The sequence below is a fragment of the Oryctolagus cuniculus genome, chromosome 13 (genome assembly GCF_051225735.1).
Source record: "Oryctolagus cuniculus isolate XC-2025 breed Fujian yellow rabbit chromosome 13, ASM5122573v1, whole genome shotgun sequence".
Taxonomy (NCBI): Eukaryota; Metazoa; Chordata; class Mammalia; order Lagomorpha; family Leporidae; genus Oryctolagus; species Oryctolagus cuniculus.
The window spans coordinates 59,346,346-59,356,673 of NC_142879.1; the positions used below are offsets into that span (position 1 = coordinate 59,346,346).

Here is a 10,328-nt window from a genome sequence, read left to right on the forward strand (position 1 = left end):
CTGCAAGTAATTAAAACCCATCACCCAATTTAATAAATGGTCAAATACTTGAAAAGACACTTCCCAAGGTAAACTCTATATTAACAACTGAAAAGTCCCTCCACACCGTTAATCATAAGGAAAATGCAAATTAAAAGTGCAATGAGAGATTATTGAAGCTTTCTTAGAGTGACTAAAATTACAAAAGTCTACCACTATTAAACACTAGGAAGTATGTGAAGTAATTGAAATATATTGCTCACAGGAGAGTGAACTGTTGCAGTCACTTTGCAAAGGAGCTGGGCAGTTTCTATAAAATGAAACATGCACTTCCCCAGTAATTCTACCTGTAGGCATTGACCCAAGGAAAAAAATGTAAACCTATGCATACAAATGCCTCAAATAGGAAATTTATTCAGATGACCATTGAACAGAAGTAATTCAAATGGTCATAAATATTTGAATGTATAGCTTGTTTAGCAATAAAACAGAATAAAATATTGTTGCATCCACCAAGATGGATGACTCACTGAAACATTATTTTATGTGAAATAATCCCAATACAAAAGAGTTCATACTTGTGAGATTCAATTATGTTTGAAGTTCTAAAATTTAATTATGTTTGAAGTTCTAAAACAGAACCAAGCTTTGAGAATAGAGTAAGAGAATTGACTTAAAAATGCATGAGAGAACTTTCTGGAATAAATAAAATGGCATCTACAACTGTTTGAGAAGTATTCAATGTCTGTACACTTTATTGCATACTAATTTAAGAAAATTGTAGTTTTTGTAGATGACAGGGATGACTGAGGGAGGTAGTGTGCTTTGGGCAAGAGGATTGTAAAAGCTGGACCTTGGGGGCCTGCTGAAGAACTCAGCGGAATTTTTATTCAGTGGTCAGAGGCATTCCACCCTACCTCAGGCCTGGAATATCTGGGGAAATGGGAAGGGAGGCCTCTCTCTATACCCCAGCAAGTTGATGCCATTGTTGGAGGGAACAAGTTCAGCTGACGCCTTTGTCAGTGTCTGTCTGCAGCTTAAAGTAAAACTGTGCAGATGGGTGTAAATTTTTATCTCTGTTCCTGTTTCCTAAAGGTTAGTTCTAGTCAGGTGGCCTTTAGGGTTCAGGATGGTTGTCATGTCTCATTCTTCTTTTTGAGTCAAGATTTTGGTCCTGTCTCCTTTAATTATGAAGCCATCACAATGAAAGTGAAATCTAAAGTTGCTATTTTCCCCTCTGCTTGTAATGCAGATTTTGAAGGTTCTTTCTAGTTAACAACAAAAGGCTTATTTCTATGAGATACTAGTGGGTTAATTGTCATGAAAACACTAGCTGTCCTGTTTGGTTAGGTAAATGAAAAACTACAAAAATAGCAAGAATGAATTACAGCTAAGTGAAATGAGAAGCAGTTAGAGAATGCTTTGTATATCAACACAAAGTGCTTTGTGAAAATGGAGGGCTTTACAGAGTCTATAAGTGCAACACTCAGAGAAAGATTAAGGAAAACAAGATCTTCATTTAATTCCTGGTATAGTGTGGTAAAATCCCTTGAAGGAGATGATGCAGAAGCAACCCTCTTCCATAGCAGAAAACTAGAATTTCAAGAATTTTTTAAACACATAGCAAATTTGAAGAAAGTACATATTTGAAAAATACCTTCAATAATTCGGTGCATGTGAGTCTAGGTCCCTTGATACTGGGTCATGCAATGTTCTCCAAAATGGGCTTGTTCAGGAGAATAATCCTAAAAAGACTAGAGAGAAAAAGGCAGAATTGGTGAATCAGGATCAGGCTCAAGAACGCCTTTTCTGGAGGCTAAACTTAGTCAAAATGTATAGCTCAAAGAGTGAGAAATCTCAATTGGAGGCATTAATATAGAAGTGGAGAAGCTGTAGCCAGCTGTTGCTTTATGAGGTGCATTCAACTTTATCTGAAGAGGACAAGAACTTTGGGGCTGGCACTATGGAAGCAGATTATGACGCTAGCATCCATATGGACTCCGGTTCAAGTCCTGGCACTTCCACTTCCAATACAGCTCTCTGCTAATGTGTCTGGGAAAACAACAGTGCTTGGGCCCCTGCAGCTCTGTGGGAGACTCAGAAGCCTCTGGCTCTCGCTTTCTGCCTGGCCTAGCCCCAGCCATTGCAGCCATTTGGGGAGTGAGCCAGGGGATGGAAGATCTCTTTCTCTCTGCCTTTCAAATACATTTTCAAAAATCTTAAAAAAAGAACAAGAAGTGAAGCACAACTGGTGGACCATTATGGATTACATGACAAGTTGATACACTGTACCAGAAGTAAAGAAGGATTCATATATGCTTCATTCATAACTTTTCCAGACTATCTTTCAGAATGACAGCTTCATAAAGAGACACACATTTTAGGGCTTACAGAAAGGCATTCTGATGAACGTCAATTTAGGGCCCTCTAATATATAAATATAGAATAAATTCTAAAATGAGAATTTTAGTCTTTAGGATTTAGTATTGTGTATTTAGTGTTTAGTATTGTGGCTAACATCACCTAAGAAAGCTTGGCATTTAAATAAATGTGAAGAAAGTTAAATTATGTTTTAGAAGTTATTTGGGGGGCTGGAGCTGTGTTGCAGTGGGTTTACGCCCTGGCCTGAAGCGCCATCATCCCATATGGGTGCCGGTTCTAGTCCCGGCTGCTCCACTTCGGATCCAGCTCTCTGCTATGGCCTGGGAAAGCAGTAGAAGATGGCCCAAGTCCTTGGGACTCTGCACCCCCATGGGAGACCCAGAAGAAGCTCCTGGCTCCTGGATTCGGATTAGCGCAGCTCCGGTCATTGTGGCCATCTGGGGAGTGAACCATCAGATGGAAGACTTCTCTCTCTCTTTCTGCCTCTCCTCTCTCTGTGTAACTCTGACTCTCAAATAAAATAAATAAATCTTAAAAAAAAGTTATTTAGATAATTCTGGAAACCAGTTTTAATACATGTTTTGTTGTTTGTGGCAAAACAGTTTTATTTAAATGTTTAAAAGTAGTCCTGTCTGGTGAATATAAATCTAAATTCCTGCCTCTCTCCTAAGTTTATGAAGTTTGTTTCTATCCATTTACTATATATTTCCATCTGATGATCTAATAGGTAATTAAACCCATATGTCGGCTGGCGCAGTGGCTCACTTGGCTAATCCTCCACTTGCGGCGCCGGCACCCCGGGTTCTAGTCCCTGTCAGGGCACCAGATTTTGTCCTGGTTGCTCTTCTTCCAGTCCAGCTCTTTGCTGTGGCCTGGGAGTGCAGTGGAGGATGGCCCAAGTGCTTGGGCCCTGCACCCGCAAGGAAGACCAGGAGGAAGCACCTGGCTCCTGGCTTCGGATCTGCACAGCACACTGGCCGCAATGCACCAGCTGTTGGGGGTGAACCAACGGAAAAAGGAAGACCTTTCTTTCTGTGTGTGTCTCTCTCTCACTGTTTAACTCTGCCTGTCAAAAAAAAAATATGTCCAGAATCACACACAAAAACCTGTCAAGTTTTACAAATGGTTTTAATTGTTTGAGAGGTTTATTTTTTTTTTCTTTTCAAATGAAGTGTTCATATGCATAATCCACATTTATATCTCAAGGCCAAAAATCCCTTCCCTGTATTTAGTTTTTTAAGTCACATAAGATCTTTGTTGAATATACTTAAAGTAGCATACTATTGTAAGAGGTTTGACAGTCCAGATGTATATTGATAGTGGAGAAAGAAGTTCTACTCCTGTTGCAGTCAGAGAGATAGAGGAATACCATGGAGACCTGTGCTGCTCTGACGAGTCCACTCATGGCTGGCAGGTCCAGTGGTGTGTGCGAAGACCCTGCTGCAGCCCTTGGAATAGTCTAGCAATATGATGCTGTCAGTTTCCCCAGAAGAGCTCAAGCCTTTAGGAACTGACTTCTGCTAATGAAACTCACTAACTGTGGATGTAAAACTCAATGTTTTTTCTTTCTTTTTATGTCTGGGAAAGCTTAAATGATACAAATATTTAAGGATACAGTGTTAAAAAGAAGGGGAGTTGGGTGATATCAAGGACAGATTCATTGAGATATGAGATGGCTTTGTAGTTATCATACCTATCTTTAGAGCCACATGTATTTACCGTGATACACTTGTACACATTTTACTTTATGTACAATGGAGATATTTAAACTGCTTTTGAGACAATACTTCATTGATCTAAGCTGGATTTCATGCTTAGAGAAGCAGCATAAAAAGACTACTGTTTGAAGGTAGTCTGTCCACTTCATGGAACAACCAGGGCAAGCACAGTGTTTGGCAAAATCTGGAAGCAGAGTGGTGTCTGTCAATTGGTGCTTTAGAAAGGTCAATGGAAAATAAATTTTCAACATTTAACTATTTTTCTTTATATAATGTAGAAAATGTGCAGGATTTTATTTTAACAGGAAAGGCAAATGAGAAGGCCCCTGGTCTCTAGTGCCTGAGGGGAGCAGTTGAACTTTCTTGTATGTTGTGAGTAATTGTGTTGCTCGAAGCAATGCCTGTGGCTTGACTGCCGTGGGAGTCTACAAGAGTGAAGCCAGTTATTTTCTTCTGGAACTTTCTTATTTTTTCTCTTATCATTTCTTGAAGGACACAAGAACTAAAATAGGATATATAAGAACACTTTAGGAAGTTTGAGAAAAAAGTGAAATTAAATAATTATTTTGGTGCAAAAATTTTTGAAACCCATTTTTATATGTTTGTCTTAATACTCATTTTTCATGAACTTTTTGAAGATCTCTTATATGAATAGATCAAGTGAGTTGTTTATTTAACACTCTACCCACCATTCTTTTTAATTGTTAACCACTGAGCTTTTCTCATGAGAAGGGTGTCTTACCATCCTCCCTGAATCTACTTCCTGCAAGTAACAGAGGAATTTCAGCAGAACTATAGTATATTTTTACATACATTTTTGATTATTGAGTTTTTTTTCTAAGTACATATTGATGATTAGGATCCAATGTGAAAATCTATTTCACTATTTGGGCAACTTACCATCAAAGGTTTACCAGTCATCTCTGCTCTCATCTTTGTCCTATATGTACTTTATTACAGGAAGATGATCCAATGCAAGATAATCAAAAGTTGATATGAATTGTGATGTCACACATTTTATCATACTTCTATAGTATTTTATATAATAGCCTCAAATAGAAAGCATGTGACCAATGGTGATACATTTACTTTATCTGGCTTATTGACTATAAGCTATATTTATTGATTGATGTACCAAATAATTTTTCCCAGTATGTTCATTGAGTTAAAAGTATAATTTATAGCCAGTGAAATTCACACTTTTTGGTACAGAATACTATACATTTTGACAAATGATGAGTCAAAATGTCGAATATTTCCGTCAGCCACGATATGATCATATCCTTTTAAAGCTGTCCTCACCCTCGCTTCCAGGCACTGGAACACAAACTTGTTTTATATCCCTAGGCTTTTGTCTTTTCCATATTTAAATGTGTCTTAGGTTAAAGTGTGTTATCAGGTCAGGGTACTAGACTGGTCTAGAATAGAAGAATGGATGAAAAAAATGAGTCAGATATGGGTAAGATTGCTATCACCTCACACTTCCTTGCCTGTCCAGTCAACACACATGCAGTACAAAGGATATATGATCTGGACATAAGAATGTTATCCCAGTCATTGAGACATGCTAGCTCTTGCCAGTAAAAGAACCTAAAATTGTGGGTAGATTCCATCTTTTTTAAAAGATTTATTTATTTATTTAAATGGTAGAGTTAGAGAGAAAGAAGGAGAGAGAGAGAGAGAGAGAGCGCGCGCAAGAGCATGAGCTTCCAACTGCTGGTTCATTTCTCAAATGGCTGCAAATGGCTGAAGCTAGGGAGCCACAAGCTTCTCCCAAGTCTCCCATGAGGGTGCAGGGGCCCAAGCAGTTGGGCCATCTTCTGCTGCCTTTCCCAGGTGCATTAGCAGGGAGCTGGATCAGAAGTGGAGCAGCCAGAACTCAAATCGGAGCCCTTATTGGATGCTGTAGCTACAGGCAGGGGCTTTATCTCCTATGCCACAGGGCCGGCCCCAGTAGATTTCATTTTATTGAAGGAAGTTAGGTAGACACCATATCCATGCTGCACTCAGGACTTACCCTATTACCATATGAGCCAAGTCTTATTGTAGCATATTTACTATTTTCTCATTATGCCTCTTATTTTGTATTCATTCCTCGTCAAGCTTCAGTATGTTGACAGACTTATATGAAATGGGGAATAAAACAGAGAATGAGTCACTTTTACTTTTCTGTTTGGTTTAATGCCTGAAATTAAATGATGATCGTGAGACAAAAACAGACAAAAGAAGCCTCATATGCTGATATAAACTAATGACTCCCCACTCCTGGATTTATTTTGTTGAATTCCATTTCTATATTGATGTACAACTGATACCCTTTCTCCTACCTTTTGTATTGATGACAAGATCTAAAATGCATATAAAAGGAATGTGATGTGACTCAGGGAAGGTAGGAAGAGAAGCTAGTTCCCCAATATTTAATCAATTACTAGAAAACTGGTTAAATATTACAAGAAATTTAATTTTCGAAATCAAAATTTCAACTGACACCAATTCAGGGCATTTAATCTAGTGCGACGTACCTTTTACTTAGATCAATGTCATATATACTCAATCTCTCATTCTTTCAATGAGAAGAGTGAGACAAAAAAAGAGGATTCAATAAACAGAATCAGATGACATATAAAAATAATATCTTATTCAGGATTTTTCCATATTTGTTGCCTAAAAGTATTTGATGAAAGAATAAAGGGCTATATTCTATTTTTTGAATGGAAATTCAGACAAAATTTCTAGTTCCTCGTGTAATCTTTGGATGATGAATGGATAGATAGGTAAACATATAAATATGTGTAAAAAACTGCACTATTCCATTTCTACAACCATAAAGGAAAGGTTCGAGTTCTGGCTGCTCTACTTCTAATCCAGCTCTCTGATATGGCATGGGAAAGCAGTAGAAGATAGTCCAAGTCCTTAGGCCCCTGCACCCACGTGGGAAGAAGTGCCTGGCTCCTGGTTTTGGATTGGCACAGATTTTGTCACTGCAGGCATTAGGGGAGTGTACCAGCAGATGCAAGACCTTTCTCTCTCTCTCTCTCTCTCTCTCTCTCTCTCTCTCCCCCTCCCTCCCTCTGCCTCTCCATAACTCTGCTTCTCAAATAAATAAATAAATCTTTAAAAAAAGAATTGAGAGGGGCCGGCGCTGTGGCACACTAGGTTAATCCTCCACCTGCAACGCCTGTATCCCATGTGGGTGCTGGTTCTAGTCCCAGTTGCTCCTCTTCCATTCCAGCTCTCTGCCATGGCCTGGGATAGCAGTGGAGGATGGTCCAAGTGCTTGGGCCCCTGCACCTGCGTGGGAGATCAGGAAGAAGCACCTGGCTCCTGGCTCCTGGCTTCGGATTGGCACAGCTCTGGCCGTTGCAGCCATTTGGAGAGTGAACCAGTGGAGGGAGGACCTTTCTCTCTGTCTCGCTCACTGTCTGTAACTCCACCTCTCAAATAAAATAAATAAATAAAATCTTTAAAAAATAAAAAAAAGAATTTAGAATGAAATGTCTTGAGGGAATTAAATGGGAAATATCAAATGGGCAATTGGATATTTGAGGAGAAATCTAAGAGAAAATAAGGAGTTGTGAGGATTTGTGTCACTTAAAAGATGGAGAAGGGTACAGGGCACAGACTGAAACACAAATAGGAGCTCTAATAGAGATCTGTGGGGAGCAACTCGGACTAGACTAAGTTACTGGAATTAAGACTTATTCTATGCATCTGCTTTCCCACAATGTGGCGCTGAGAAGGGAAACAGCTTCTACACAGCTGCCTCCAGTTCAACCAATAAACTGTAGGACTTGCTCCTGATTGGAGGAGAGCAGCGTACTCGGCGTGTGGGTAGCAGAGTTGGGATTGGTGGAAGAGGACTATAAAGGAGGAGAGAGACAACATGCACCAGGAACATCTAAGGGGAATACCTGTGCAGCCCCCGAGAGAGCCGGCCGGCGGTGTGCCGCTCCCCCGCGGAAGTGGGGAATGTGGCAGGGGGAACTGCCCTTCCACGGAGGTGGAAGGGATGGTAACCAACCTGGGAAGAACCAGCAGCAAACCCGGGGAGGGCCGAGCAGACGAAAGAACAACGCAGGGTCCTGTGTCGTTCCTCCACGAAGACGGGGAGCGACATAATGGTGCCGTGACTCGGATATGAAGCCTAGGCAGGGCTTAGTGTCGTTCCTCCATGAAGAGGGGGAGCGACAGAGATCAAACGAAACAGGAAACTAGCAATGAACACCACTAAGGAACAGCAATAAAACAGCACAGTAAGCTGTTATGCTAGGTGCCACAAGAGATGCAAGAGAGAAGAGCATTGCAAGAGAGTTATCAACCATATTGAATTTTACTTTATGATCTGCGCTGAACACTATTTATAGAATAGTGCATTTTTTTTCCTTTCTGAGTGTTTCCTGAAGTTTGCGGATGTTTATTCTTGGTACAAGCTGAAGTTAAAAAGATAGTGTTGATCGTTTGTGTTATCTTGGACAAATTTGACTTGTACAGGTAAAACATTTATTTTTCTCCATAGCCTCTCATCTATTTCAAGCAAGCTGTGTGTTTTTATGACCTGATATCTATGATTTAGTCAAGTTAAAAAGAATCAACTTGAGGTCAATGGTTATTCCTGTGTTCCTAGGGACCTAATTCATCAGATGTTTTTCTGTTTTTGTTTTTGTTTTGTTTTTTTTTGTTTTTGTTTTTGTTTTTTTTCTGGAAATGGGTTAGGAACAAAAGTGATGTCATAGAGAGGCAGGAAGGTGACTTTCCCTAAAACCAGAGGTGAAAGAAGGAAGACAGATCAGCAAATTTTCTGAAGCCCCTTCTTCCATATGCTGATCTGTGGCAACAGTAGTGTAGCAACCCCTAAGCAAGAATGCCTGTGCAGTGCACGCCAACCTGGTATAGAGGTTGCCAGTCCAAAGATTGTCTTTCCTAAGGGTGGGCCTAGCAAGACAGCACAGTACTAGACATTTTAGGAAACATAGCTTCAGGGGACTTCCTGGTACCCAGAGCCATAGCTTTGAATAATTTCTTGTAATATCACTGAGATTGAAATTCCTAACTGGATAAGATCATTAATCATAGATTAACGCTTAACATGTAAAATAAACTTTTTTTAAAGAAATTCCTACTTCTTGCATATACTGAGTTGCTAAGGTGAGATTTTTACTACATTGATATTTTCAAAATTCAAAGATATAAGGTTTACGTGTTGTGTTGTATTTGTTGAGTATCAAATAAAATAACTTTTCATGTTCTTGGACTAGGTTGAATTCGTTGCAGATAAAGGAATCAGTTGAAAATACTTCTGAATTAAAGTTTATGAAAAAGTTCCCAACTATCAACATAGTTTGCTTCCATAATGGGATATTCTGTGAAATAACTCTTTAAATACATAGGCACTTCAACAAGTTTACTCTTGAAAATCTAACCTGTTGTCACTAGAAGTCTTTCATGTTTTTATAAAATATAATTTAGTTATATACTTTTCTGTCAATAATTTGTTGAATTTATTCTTCTTTTGATGCTGTAGGAAGAAATAAGGGGTGATTTCAAAGCAAGGTGGTTGCATGTGGGCTTCTGTAAGACTTTAAATAGTCAGATAAAAGCAAAGGGAGCAGGGAATCACAAGGCTTCACTGAGGAGTAGGAGAGAAAGAGAGAAGGGAAATGTGACTAGAAAATATGCCAAGTTAGTAATAAAACAATATTACCATTCATCTTCTTCTTTGCTGAAGAATTGCACCATTACCAGCCAAATTTAAATTTTTACTATACCAAGATTCTCCTCCAAACCCTCCACTGCCTCTCCTCTACCCTAAAATGACCAGGAGCTTGGAAATGAAATGTAAAATAACATGACTTTGTAGAAAAAAATATAAAGTCTGTAACAAGGATGCCAGATCAACTCATTAGGATAGTAAACTGAGCTAGAGCCAACAGTTAGTTGTATTGATTTTAATGGTACCATTTAGTGACTGGGAAAGTATTGGGACATTTTATCCCCACGTGTGTTTTGGCAGTTATAAATGCCCAGTTGGGGTTTCTTATCCATCATTAATTTTCTGAGTAGTGATTCAAGGCTCAGTTCTTAGTGAAAATCATTGAGGTGTAAAAACTTCATATCCTATTATTGTTTCTCTATAGGAATATGAAATGACAGTTGTTTCTCCTTTCTGCTTTCTTCATAGAAAGAATAGGTTGAAATATGACCAAACAACAACAAAAAAGGAAAATAAATTAACGATAGGAATAAAATACA

At 39.0% G+C, this 10,328-nt stretch overlaps 1 pseudogene; it reads left to right on the forward strand.

Moving 5' to 3' along the window:
* Positions 1 to 1,431: 1,431 nt before the first annotated feature.
* On the forward strand, positions 1,432 to 2,335 carry LOC127483405 (swi5-dependent recombination DNA repair protein 1 homolog pseudogene; annotated as a pseudogene).
* Positions 2,336 to 10,328: the final 7,993 nt, after the last annotated feature.